At 49.4% G+C, this 14,353-nt stretch overlaps 1 protein-coding gene across 5 annotated transcripts in view; it reads left to right on the top strand.

Moving 5' to 3' along the window:
• LOC144112053 (TBC1 domain family member 13) overlaps positions 1-14,353 on the top strand; it is a 288,796-nt gene that overhangs the window by 181,057 nt on the left and 93,386 nt on the right. The window lies entirely within an intron of this gene.

Raw genomic sequence — 14,353 nt, 5'->3', positions numbered from 1 at the left:
TGTCTTTTTGTGCATGTGTCGTGGCTCGGGACAGGACAAAGAAAAAAAACTAGGGGCTTGCGAATCGAATAGTTTCAAATATCAGTGCAGGTAGTTCAGACTAATGCCTTTCTGCGAAACGTATCTATGCAAAGAAACAGAGACATTGCAAAAAAATTTTGTTTTCGCATATCATCAGCATAATTTAGTATTCCTGTAAGGCCTTGTCAGGCACTAAATAAATTAAATAAGGGAGGAGGAACCATGTAGTAGTAACAGTAATAAGCTGTATTTTATTGACTAATGCCTTTTTTACAGTTGTTTGATTAACATAATTGAGTTCAATGAAAAAGACTAGTGTGATATTTGGACTTAAATAATGAATAGTGAATCATGGTCACTGACCAAGCCTGAAGAAGTAATTGACGTTTCGTAACTGCGTACGGGTTCCTTGTTCACTGAGTTGGACAAGGAATCGTCGTCACTTACCTATGTAGCCAGCACGTGACGTAATGGGCGTGCGTAAATGGCCGGCATAGTTCCTTCTGTCCGGTTCATCGTAGCTGGTGTTGACTCAATTATTAATGATTCTAGCAGCCGCCGGGATGACACATTCTTTTCCTTGGCTACGATCAATCTTCTGAGTCAATCCTGTATGTTCATGTGCATGCTTGGCAATCGCGTTCGTCATGTGACTGATTTCTGACATCACGTTCGTGCTCCTTGAGCCGTCCTGAAAACTTTCCTGTTTCGCCAATGTACACTTGATGGGAATCAGTGCATCTATTACCCTCTACTACCCTCTACTATGGCCTCTACTACCGATTGCTCTGCACGAAAGGCTCAGCCCTTGCAATCTGCAGCCTGCCTAAAGTACACAAGCCTGGCGTTCCACTTCGGCCTATCGTCGACTTCATGAGATCGCTCTACCGACTGTCGGGCTACCTTCACCAGGTGTTGAGCGCCTCAGCTATTAAGACCCCGACACATGTCGAAAAGTCATCCACATTTGTAGCGAAGCTAAAGCACATCACGCCGAGTGATTTGGCAGCAGCCATGTGCGAAGAAGCCCTAAAAGCTGACAGTGGTCTTCATGGTCGCACCCCTTTCGACGTCAGTGAACTCGGCGAGCTGCTGGGATTTTGTCTGAGCAATACGTACTTTTCTTATGGTGACAACCTCTACCAGAAGGCACATGGCACGGCAATGGGAGCGTCAATGTAGGTCACCGCTGCAAATCTAGTAATGGAAGCCTTGGAGAAAAAGGTACTGGCGACCTTCACTCAGGCGCCAAAAGTTTTTTATCGCTATGTGAACAACTGTTTCTGCATTTTGAAGAAGCAAGATGTCCTACGCTTCCTGGATAGTTTGAATGCCCAGAATGCGCATATACAGTTCACTGTGGAACTCGAGAGACGACTTGCTACCTTTCTTCAATGTAGTGGTTCACCAGGGTGAGGGTGCTCTCTCCTTCCAAATATACACGAAGCCCGTACACACAGGTCGTTATCTTAACTTTGCTTCTTGTCATCCAGTCGGCCACAAGATGTCCGTAGTGTCGTCCTTGATAATGCGCACTGTCACGGATCTCCCCGGAGAACACTCGGACCGAAAGAATGGACTAGGCGACGGGTGTACCCACACAAACGCACATTTAATACACCCTACGTGGCACACACACTAGAACACAAAACTAACAAAACTAACACAAAACACAAAGACTATAAATACACACGACCCGGGTACACTGCTACTAGCGTCTACTACTAGTGTTCTACTAATAGCGGTCGGCGTTCGTGCTCACGGTTGGTTCGGTGTGGCTGCGGCGTTGTATGGATCCCATAGGCGGCGTCGAGGCGGCGTTCGCCGTGCTTGGGCTGGCGTTGCTGGCGCCATTCGACGCGCTTGGGCTGGCGTCGCTAGCTGCGTCGTACAAGCTCCAGGTCCAAGCGCCCGTGGAGATGATGCCGGTGTTGTTGGTGTTGGGGGCACCACCCGGATGGGTGGCAACAGCGCTGGAGATACCCCTGGCCGTAGCAGGTAGTAGCGTCCTCCGTTGACTCCCCGGAACAGGCTCAGGCACGGCAGGAAGTCCACGATGCGATGTCGTAGAACGCGAGCTCACCGAAGCAGTAGCCGGAGTCTCTCTCTTCCAACCGAAGTGTCCCTGACCCACCTGGAGCCTCCACTTCTCTGCTGTTCCCCCCAGTCCCTCGCTCTCACTCACCCTTTTATAGCCTCGGTGTTAGTCCACGTATGCCTTGTCATCGTCTTCTTCTCTTCTCCACCAATCATCTCTCTCCACCTAACCGAATGCTTCTCCACCAATCATCTCTCTCCACCTCAACGAATGCTTCTTCTTACTCTTCTTTATTCTTCGGTTAATTCGCAGGTTAATTCGCATCGTCTTCTTCACACCTTTTTCTTTTAAAATTTAATTTAGGCTCCTTAATATATGTGACAAAGGCCCCCTCTCTCAAGAGTTTTTCCATGAAAAACTGCTCACGTCATCCTCATCTTCAAGCCATCCAGCCAGCCGACCATCTTCTGTGGTGATTCTGGACCCAGCACACACCACACCGAAGATGTCCAGCACACACCAAACGCACATCACTAACACAGCACCCCAAACTGCGTTTCCAGAACACTAACACACCACTGCCGCTGTCCGCACAGAGTCCTTAATAAACATGTTCGTGTCCACAACACATTCTCTTATATGATCACAACACCAACAACAGCAATAACAAGATACATCCCAGAGATACCTAGAGCTGTTCAGTTAGCTCTATTTCTATACAAGTCTAATTTGTAACATCTGACCTCCATTTTGCCTGGCCCATCCGAAAACGTCTCTCTTTGAGTTGGAGTAGAGCTGTGATCGTCTGTCTTCATTTACATTGGGCTTCATTAGTACCTCATCCTCTCATGCATTTTTCTTCCCACTGCACGTGGGCACCTCGGAAATATCACCTGTCTCATCGGCCACTACCGCACATGCTACCTTGGGGGCGTACCGTACGGGACCTCTTTCTTCATATTTCTTCAACATATTTACATGAAAAACCCTCTTAGTGCCATCTATCAATACCTCATAATCCATGTCCTTTTTCTTTTGCGTCACAAGGTAAGGGCCCTTCCACTGCATCATTAACTTATCATGATCCATGGGTAGCAACACTAGAACCCTGTCGCCCGGATTCAGATTTCTGTGAATGGCTTTATTTTCATAATATCCCTTATGGCGTTCACGCGCCTTTTCCAGGCTTTGATGTGCAAGCCTGCATGTTTCTTCCAACTTGTCCCTCAACTCAAGAACGTATGTGTATGTTGTCTTGCGATCTGATGCAATCTCCTTATTAGCCCACAGCTCCTTGAGTACTGTAAGTGGACCTCTAACGGTTCTCCCATATAACATCTCGAAAGGCGAGAAACCAATACTCGTTTGTGGTACTTCGCGGTAAGCGAACAAAAGAGCTGGGAGATATCTATCCCAATCAGTAGGTCTCTCCTGGCACATTTTCTTTATCATGTTTTTGAGGGTGTTGTTGAACCGCTCTACATGCCCATTACACATGGGATGGTAAGGCGTCATCAGTAACTGCCTCACTCACAAAAGGCGGTTAACCTCCTTCATTAGCTCCGATGTGAAGTTCGAGCCCCGGTCACTCAAAATTTCCCTCGAACCCATAACGCGAAAACATTTCCACAAGACCCTCCGCCACTTGGATACTGTCAATAGTTCTCAGTAGAATAGTGTCAGGATAACGAGTGGCCACGTCAACCAGAGTAAGTACATATCTATTGCCTTTGGCGGATACTGGAGAGATTGGCCCCACAATGTCAATCGCCACTCGCTGAAACGGTAGGTCGACGGCTGGCATCTTGCCCAGAGGTACAGGACCAACTCTTCCCTTCGGAACTGTGCTCTGGCACACGTCACATGAGCGAACAAAGCGCTTAACGTCACTCTGAACACCCGGCCAAAAGAACTCCTCGGTGATCCTAGACACCGTTTTTTGAACACCCTGGTGTCCGGCCATAATGACGTCGTGTCCTAAGCGCAACACGGTCTCTCGCATATCTCTCGGTAACACCAGCTGTTGGACGCGCCTTCCTGAACTAAATATGCACTCCCTGTGCAGAAGACCATTCATCAATTGATATTCGAAGGACGTACGACTCTTCTTTCTTTTCGCTTTTTCCCCGACTCTTTCGAAGCAGGTCTTCAGGCTCGGGTATTCTTTTTGCCTAATTGCAATTTCGCCCGGTGTTACGCTCAGGCACATCGTAACAGGAGTAGAGAGCGGACGCTGCGTTGCTCGGGCTGTCGCTTGAGCTCTTGTCTCCACTGCCGACGAGAAACTGACTGCACCCGTCTGAGCTGTCGCAGGCCTTTCCTCCTTTGAATGTTCTTCAACATCGAGCATCCTCCACTCGGGATCGGGGTTTTCGACACCTCTTGCACCTGTAATGTTCCCCAAGATGAGATCGTAGATGGGTTGGTCTACGCATTTTGCCCATTACCTGCCCAGTATAATATGGTGTGGACACTAGAATCCTTGCTTCAGGAAGGTACCTCACTGTGCTATCTACAAGAGTGACGGCCGACGCTTCCCCTGTAAGATCCTCGTCCTTCACCAGGCTTCTACAACCAAGACTGTGTTGGCTTCGCTGTCTCTAAACACCAATATAGGACGGTCTCGTATTTGCCCAACCACCACTGGCATTGCTGCTTTCGACTTGGGTGTTCCACTCACTGCCTCATTTTCCAGCGGCGTTTGCTCTCCTTTCAGCTGTGGAACTTCGGGTGGCGTGACAAGTTCTACCCTTGAGTCGACAACGCATGCAGCTCGGTCCTGAGTTCTGTATCGGCACTCATCCAGAATATGACCCCTCCTCTTACAACCTTGACACACAACCTGTGTTTTCTGGGCAGCGCTTCTAGTCTGACAGTCAGCTGCACAGTGTCCCACCTTGCCGCAGAGAAAACACCTTACTGGCGCCTTAGATGCACCGCCATATGATCTTGGTTTTGCCGCATCTGTCTCTAGGGTCTTTTGGGTTTCCTCCTTTGCCTTACTCAAATTTCTTAGCCCTTGAGCCTCGAGGAATTGGTCTGCAGTGTCGGCGAACTCTTCCAACGAACACAACTTTCTTTCAGGAATAGCGCCAGCTTTTGAGCTGCAACACGCTAAAAATTGCTCTGTGGCCAGCTTAATTGTCACGCACCCCTTCAAAACTCCTTTCTGTGTTTAACATATCAAGCCACCTATCAAAATAGTTGGTCAGCCTGCAGGAAAACTGCTTAGCGGTTTCCGAATCCTCAGGTCTCGGGGTGCGAAATCTCTCACGAAAACCCTCTGCCGTAAGCCTGAATCTTTGGAGGAGTGCCTTTTTGACTTTCTCGTAGTCCATGGAATCAGCAGCAGGCATCCTTCCAAACACATTCAGCGCTTCTCCGACTAAACACATGCTCAATGCCGTGGCCCATTCACTGCGCCCCCAGCATTGCCCCAAAGCTCTCCGCTCGAATCGTTGCAGGTATGCATCCAAATCATCTCTTTTGTCATCGAAAGGAGCCATCAGCTTCCTTGGACAAACTCTGGCCGGTCTAGAAGATTCTGTACCCACTAAGGAACGCTGATCATTGTCCGTGATCTCCTCATATCCTCCCGCGACATGCGCCTGTTTCCACAAAATAAACTCCTTCTCCCGTTCTATCCTTCTTTTCTCCTGTTCTTCTGCCTCGCGAGCTCTTCTCTCTGCCTCGCGAGCTCTTTTCGCCTCGCGTTCTTCTGTTTCACGAGCGTCAGCGCGTGCTTGCGCCCTTTCCTCTCTCTGCCTCTTTCCCTCCTCCTCATAGAGATGCATCGCTTCTTCCTTGCTTAACCCTAGCTTGAGTGCCAGCTCTAACGTTTTTGCCAAGTCCATACTTTCTGCCGTCGAGAGATCGGAAAAATCCGAGACAAAGCAAAAAAGAAAAAGGAAATGTATCCTGGCACAGGCTCGACACTTATCTTTGTCACAGATCTCCCCGGAGAACACTCAGACCGAAAGAATGGACTAGGCGACGGGTGTACCCACACAAACGCACATTTAATACACTCTACGTGACATACACACTAGAACACAAAACTAACAAAACTAACACAAAACACAAAGACTATAAATACACACGACCCGGGTACACTGCTACTAGCGTCTACTAGTAGTGTTCTACTAATAGCGGTCGGCATTCGTGCTCACGGTTGGTTCGGTGTGGCTGTGGCGTTGTATGGATCCCGTAGCTGGCGTCGAGGCGGCGTTCGGCGTGCTTGGGCTGGCGTTGCTGGCGCCATTCGACGCGCTTGGGCTGGCGTCGCTAGCTGCGTCGTACAAGCTCCAGGTCCAAGCGCCCGTGGAGATGATGCCGGTGTTGTTGGCATTGGGGGCACCACCCGTATGGGTGGCAACAGTGCTGGAGATACCCTTGGCCGTAGCAGGTGGTAGCGTCCTCCGTTGACTCCCCGGAACGGGCTCAGGCACGGCAGGAAGTCCACGATGCGATGTCGCAGAACACGAGCTCACCGAAGTAGTAGCCGGCATCGCTCTCTTCCAACCGAAGTGTCCCTGACCCGCCGGAGCCTCTGCTTCTCTGCTGTTCCCCCCTCGGGCCTCGCTCTCACTCGCCCTTTTATATCCTCGGTGTGGACCCATCAATCATCTCTCCCCACCTCACCGAATGCTTCTCTACCAATCATCTCTCTCCACCTCAACGAATGCTTCTTCTTCCTCTTCTTTATTCTTCGGTTAATTCGCGTCGTCTTCTTCACACCTTTTTCCTTTAAAATTTAATTTAGGCTCCTTAATATATGTGACACGCACCGCACGCCTCTCTTCAGATGACGATGCTTTGAAAAGCAAATTAAGAACGATCCACCATGAGCTAACCTGCAATGGGTACCCTAGACATTTTGTCTACAAAACTGAGAAGGATATTGCCACAGTACCAAGCAATCCAGTGGTGCCATACCGCAGCCGATCTGTTTTAGATGGGACTTGCCATGCCTTGCGCACTCGAGGGGCTAGAGGTTTCGTTTTCTTCCTCGCTCGAGCTCCCTGCTGTCTTGCACTCCCAGCACGTCTAATTAAACCTGGTTTGAGTGCTTCGACCGTTTGTCGGTGACATATTTGGTGGAGATGCTGGGTAACGGTCCATGTACGCTGACCTCGAGGACAACACTCTTGACGTCAGTTCTCGACGCGTGGCTACAACACCAGTCCACAAGGCGAGCCGCCGCCTGCGAGGCCTATAGCCAGAGTTCAGCCAACTCGCAAGACCAGCAAGGGCCATGACGTCCGCTACGGCTAGCCAGACAAGTCAGCATTCCGGGAATGCCTTGCCATTCGTCCTCCATACGCCTCGGTCGCCCCCATCATTCCACGGTGAGAGGTTTGAGGACGTCGAAGACTGGTTGGCCAGCTTTGACCGAGTGGCGGGCTTCAATGAGTGGGACGGCGAGCGCAAGCTGCGCAACGTCTACTTTGCCCTGCAGGACTCAGCCAAAACGTGGTTTGAGAACCATGAAGCTTCCTTTACTACCTTGGAGGCTTTTCGTCGAGAGCTGCTAACGACATTTACCAGCAGCGAAAGAAAAGAGAAGGCTGAAATCGCCCTGCGCTCAAGAGCACAGCAGCCGAACGAGGGCGTCGCGATGTTCATAGAGGACATGACTCGACTGTTCAATCGGGCCGACCCTGCTATGCCCGAAGCCCAGAAGGTACGCCACTTAATGCGTGGCGTAAAAGAGCAGCTATTTACCGGACTGGTCCGTGACCCGCCACGAACAGTGTCCGACTTCACCAAGGAGGTAATGGGTATCGAGCGCTCTCTGCAGGAACGGGGCTCCCCACTACGGACGTCAGGCTACTGTAGTAGCCGCTTCCCAGTACACGCCTATGTCGCTGCCCACCAAGGAGCTTCGGGAGCTTGTAAGAAGCCTTGTGCGCGAGGAACTGGTGAAACTTCGCTTTAAAGCTCCACAGGTCAGCGTCGCTGCCGTAACAGACGTGGTCTGCGAAGAAATCCGACGAGTTGTGCAGCCTCTGCCAGCTCCACACCCGGTGCCCTCCGTTATGACGTACAGCAAGGCGCTACGAAGTCCCAGGCCAGCGATGCGAGCCTTTTCCCCCGTCGCTCCTGTGCCATATGTGCAGGAGCCAGTCGCAACTGAACCCTCTATGCCGCAGGAGTTTAGGCCACCTGTGAGCAAAGCGCACGTTTGGCGTACGCCAAACAATCGGCCGCTCTGTTACCACTGCGGGGAGCCCGGCCACATCCTCCGCCACTGCCCCTACCGCAGAATGGGTTTAAAGGGGTTTTCACCTGACGCACCTCGACCAGGCTACGGTGAAAGACCACGGGATATCGAACAGTACTTGGCTGATAACGTGCAATCTTCGACCTCTGTCGCTACGGCAGTCCGGATCGCCATCCCCAAGGCGGTTCTCTTCGCCCGGCCGCCCGTCATCCTCTGGCCAGTTCAGAGGTACGTCCTGATGTCCTCCGGGGGTAGGGCTGCCGCTGCAGGACCGAGTCAAGAGCCTCCGCCCGACGATTCGCCGCGACGCTCCGACCGACGACGACCTGACCCGACGACCTCGATGAGGCGCTGCGACCGACTGGTCTCCACCGAAATACCGGTATCCGCCGACAACCATGACGTTACCGCACTCATGGATACCGGCGCCGATTTTTCTGCAGTGAGCAGACGGTTAGCCACGGCCTTGAGGAAGGTTCTGACACCTTGGTCTGGGCCACAGATCCGGACAGCTGGTGGCCACGTGGTAACTCCGATCGGTGTCTGCACTTCGCGAATCCAGATCCGTGGTGTTACTTTCCCTGGTTGCTTTGCTGTGTTACCCGAGTTCTCCAAAGACCTCATACTCGGTTTGGATTTCCTTCAAGAGTACGGTGCCGTTATCAACCTACAGGAGCGAATCGTGTCGTTTTCCACCCAAGGTCCTGTCGACAACGATACCGAGCCACGCAGGGCTAAGTTATGCGTCTGGGACGACCACGTTTTGATCCCATCAAGATCAAGCATGTTTGTTACTGTAGAGTGCGATAACAGCACCAAAATTCGTGGCATCGCTGAAACCAACATGTCGCTGCTCCTGGGTCGGCAAGTCTGTGTAGCTCGCGGAATTATTGAATTGAACAGTGGGCGAACTGAACTTTTTAGTGTCCAATTTTGGTTCTGAACCGCAGTGTTTGCCTGGCAAAACAGCTATAGCGTATTTCGAAGAACTTAGCGAATTCACGGGACAGCACGCGCTGTCCGAAATCCTGGCATCAGTGGAGGCACCAACCACTCCCATAAAAATCGATGTGAACCCGAACCTCCCATCTAATCAGAAACGCTGCCTCGAGAGCATTATCGAATCTTTCCGCGACTGTTTTGCCTTGACCTCCAAGGATGGGCAGACTCCGCTCATAAAGCACCGCATTATAGTTGACGCAAACCAACGACCGTTATGCCAGCCGCCTTATCGGATCTCTTTGAAAGAACGGAATGCCAGTTGCCGACAAGTTCAAGAAATGCTCCAAGACGACGTGATACAACTGTCCATGAGCCCACGGGCTCATCGCCTGTTGTTCTAGTGGCGAAGAAAGATGGAACCCTACGGTTCTGTGTTGATTACAGGCGTCTAAACAGTCACCAAAAAAGACGTTTATCCTCTACCACGCATTGATGCGGTGCCTGTAGCTTGCAGGCGTCGCGACGGTGAGACCGCGGGTTCCCGAGCTTCCGCAGGGACATCCCCGCAAGGTGATGATGGTGAACTCTGCATCACCACGGACCCGAATACCCGCGCCTTGCCGTGCGTGGCATCGCCGTGTCCGGGGAAAAGGGGATCCTGGTGGTTGAGCCGATGCCGAGCGTTTGGACCCTTAAGGCCCCTTGGCGGAGGCAACACACCACTTTGGCCCCAGCTTCCTGCAGACGGCACCTCCGGCCTGACCTGACTCCTCCTCTCCATCTTACACTTTCCTATCTCTGTCTCACAACTCTCCTATCTCCTACTCACTTCTTGGTTTTTCCTTTTTTCCTGGCGGCGAGGGTTAACCTTGTGTGACCAACTACCCTGAGTTGCGTCATATTTGGTTATAGTTGAGGTGTACAGCTGGCGTGGGCTGGACTTGCTATCAAGTTCTTGTCCCGTCCCCTTGTTGGACTCCGTGGTGGGTGGCTGGCGCCATGGCCGAAAAACAAAATTTTTTTATGGCTCCCCAACTTTCAAAACCCGATCGCTCTCTCAAGAGAGGGCGGAACGAAGCAGCAGACTTTTTTTCAAAAAAGAAACCGACATTGGCATTCACCAAGTTCTATGTTATCCACAGCGAAAGTAATGAAAAACAAGCAAGAATAATTTCTCCGTTCCTTGTATCTAAATGCCTAACAGATACCCTGGGCCCTGGCTACAAGGTGTCTAAAATGGCCAGCGGAGACTTATTGTTAAAACTCCTTGACAATACCCAGAACTCGAAAATCGCAAACATTGCATCCATCGGAGAAATCCCAGTTTCCATAACAGCGCACCGATCCCTAAACTCAGTCCGTGGTGTCATCTCTGAAAATGACTTCATACACCTGACCGAAAAAGAATTGCTGGAAGGCCTGTCTGACGAAAATGCCACAGATGTGTACAGAATCAAAATCCGGAAAGACAATAAAAAAATAGAGACAAAACACTTGGTGCTAACATTCAATACAAGTACATTACCAGAAACCATCGATGTAGGATACTTAAAAGTAAATGTCAGGCACTACATTCCAAACCCACGAAGATGCCTCAACTGTCAAAGGTTTGGCCACGGCTTACAGAGCTGCCGGGGCCGCAAAACGTGCACAAAATGTGCTTCCAAGGATCACGTTTCTGAGGAATGTGACGCAGCCCTGCGCTGCGCTAACTGCGAAGGAGAACATGCAGCATACTCCAGGGCCTGTCCGTCCTGGAAGAAGGAAAAAGAGATTATCACGATAAAAACCAAGGAAAACATTTCATTTAGAGAAGCAAGAAGGCGATTTGCCGTTACCAACCAGTTCTCCTTCACAGCAAAATCCAGCTTTGCTGATGTGGTGCGCAGGGGCGGTGCACCACACAGCACCCCGGTGCCTGCCGAGGCCACTTCCATCGAGCCAATGGCAGGGCCATTCACGCCCCAGGCAGGGTCAGTGAAAGCTGCCCTGGCAGTGTCAAAGCAGGGAGCGCCGGTCCATGCATCGGCATCCCGCAGGACTTCCCCCTACCGGGGGAGGACTGAAACCCACAAACCCGCGGCTTCCCCGCGGTCCTCCAGCGCCTCTCGTGCGGCGATGGATACAACTGCCACTCCGCCTGCTTTGGAGCGGCGGAACAGCTCTCTTGAATGAAAAAAAGACAGGCCCCTAATAACGGGCCCACTACTTAATAAGTAAATCCCCTTTCATTTCCTCTCAAAAACATAAACATGGCTTTTTTAATCCATTGGAATTGTAGAGGACAGCGACATACAGCGACATAACACATATTTTAGGGTCAATGTTACCCACATCTTTATGTCTTCAGGAGACCAATCTTGGTCCACAACATGTACATATCCTGAAACATTATAAAACTTTTAGACGCGATCGAGAGCAGGCAAATCGGCTATCGGGAGGCGTCGCGATAGTCGTTCAAAGCGGCGTCCCTGCTCAAGAAATTAAACTCAAAACAAAACTTGAGGCGGTTGCAGTCAGTATCGTAAGCTACAAAACACTAACAATCAGTTCCGTATATTTTCCTTCGCATTTTGCGTTAACACTCCATGATCTACAGCAACTGATCAGAGAACTTCCGGAGCCATATCTGTTACTTGGGGATTTTAATGCTCACTCCTCCCTGTGGGGAAGCGAACGCTGTGACGCTAGAGGTCAAATAATCGAAGATTTTATCCTGACGAAGAATGTATGTCTTTTAAATACAAAAAAGGCCACATACTGTTCCCCAACGTCTGGGAAAATGAGCAGTTTAGACCTGTCTTTTTGTTCACCTTCTGTTTTTAGCGATTTCAAGTGGGACGTTTTAGACAACCCGTTTGGGAGTGATCACCTACCAGTTTTTATAAGCCTATCATCCTCACCTGCAGTCATCCCAACCAAACCTCGGCGATGGAAGCTACATCTAGCTGATTGGGTGTTGTTTAGAGAAAAGGCCAGATTAGAGGACATTTACTCAGAAACACTTAGCATAGATGAAATGAATGAAATTCTCACAAACTGTATCATCGATGCTGCACGGCTAGCTATTCCCCTGTCCACAGGCGTGGTGCGCCAGAACCACAAGGCATGGTGGACGCGAGAATGTTGGGAAGCCAAAAAACAACAAAATAAGGCCTGGGGTGTATTTCGTAGGTATCCTACTCACGAAAATCTAATAGTTTTCAAAAAGGCAAAAGCTAAAGCCCGATATATACGGCGGAACGCGGAAAAAATGTCTTGGCAAAATTATGTGTCTTCAATAAACAGCTCGGTAACATCAAAAAAACTGTGGGAGCAGGTCAGAAAAGTAAATGGCAGCTATTCCCCATTCACTCTTCCTCTGCTGACGGATCCTGGTATTCAGACAAGTATTAAAGAACAAGCAGACATTTTGGGGCAACATTTTTTTAAAGTCTCTAGTTCTTCCCACTATACACAGTCATTCTTAAAATACAAAAACAGAACCGAAAAACAAAGGCTCCCTACGGCAGGCAGCACAGACGAGCCTTACAATAATTTGATTACACTTCAAGAAATACAGAGAGTGCTGTCTATAGGTAAACAAACTGCACCAGGCCCCGACGAAATTCATTATGAAATGCTGTCCCATCTATCTGAGCAATCTGTAGAAGTTCTGTTAAAATTTTTTAACAAAATATGGGTAGTAGGGAGAATACCAGCTGCTTGGAAAGAAGCCGTTATTGTTCCATTTCGAAAACCAGGAAAGCCACCAACCTCCCCTAACAGTTACAGGCCTATAACACTTACAAGCTGTCTTGCCAAATCTTTTGAGAGTGTTATAAATATTAGATTAATGTTTATTCTATAATCCCGAGAGCTTCTTGATGTCCACCAATGTGGTTTTAAAAAAACATGTTCCACAGTCGACCATTTAGTCCGCCTGGAAAACACAATCCGAGAGGCCTTTATACACAGGCAACACTGCCTTTCAGTTTTTTTCGATATGGAGAAGGCATATGACACGACCTGGAGGTTCGGGATTCTTCGCGACCTGGCAGAGCTTGGTATCCGCGGGAGGATGCTGAAATATTTGAGCAACTTTTTATCCAACCGCTCTTTCCAAGTTCGTCTCGGCGCAACCCTCTCAAATAATTTTACTCAGGAAAACGGCGTTCCTCAGGGATGCATTTTAAGTACTACATTGTTCATAGTAAAAATGAATTCGTTAACCAGTATAATTCCACAGTTCATTATGTACTCGGTCTACGTTGATGACCTTCAAATTGCGTGCACATCTTCTAGCCTGGCAACTTGTGAGAGACAACTACAACTCACAATAAACAAATTAGCACTTTCGGCAGACAGAAATGGATTTAGGTTTTCTCCACAGAAAACTGTTGCGGTTCTTTTCTCGCTGCAGGGAGGACTGCAGAATGATCCCACCCTCCATTTGAACGACACCACACTTCCAGTAAAACAAGAACACAAATTTTTAGGCTTAACTTTTGACAAAAAGCTAACATTTCTACCACATATAAACGCCCTAAAAAAGAAAGCCACCCAATCCCTGAATATACTCAAAGTACTCACACGGAAGCGTTGGGGATCCGACAGGAGGTGCCTATTGCGCATCTATCGCTCTCTAGTACGCTCTTCGTTAGACTATGGATCCATAGTGTATGGGTCTGCGAGGCCATCATACCTTAAAACGCTAGATCCAGTACAAAACCTCGTGTTGCGCCTTTCAACTGGTGCTTACAGAACATCACCCATAAATAGCCTTCACGTAGAAGCAAATGAACCGACCCTCACCAACAGGAGAACAATGCTTACCTGTGCATACGTACTGAAAATAAGGTCGCTACTGAAACATCTTTGTTACACCATAGTTACAAAATGCCCATCCAGAACACTGTTCACCAACAAACCTCAAGCTGTAAAACCATTGCTCCTCCGCTTTGAAGAAATATGCCAAGAAATAAACATACTAGATGCACTTCCTGATGTTGCCCAGAGACCCAATAGGTTGCCACCTTGGTACTTGTTTCCTGGTGTATGCGATTTCGCACTGACACACATTCAAAAAAGACATACCCCACTGGAACATATACAGCAAGAGTTTCTTGGAGTGAGTGAAAAATACAAGA

The sequence above is a fragment of the Amblyomma americanum genome, unplaced genomic scaffold (genome assembly GCF_052857255.1).
Source record: "Amblyomma americanum isolate KBUSLIRL-KWMA unplaced genomic scaffold, ASM5285725v1 scaffold_37, whole genome shotgun sequence".
Classification (NCBI taxonomy): Eukaryota; Metazoa; Arthropoda; class Arachnida; order Ixodida; family Ixodidae; genus Amblyomma; species Amblyomma americanum.
This window is presented reverse-complemented; position numbering and strand designations above follow the sequence as displayed.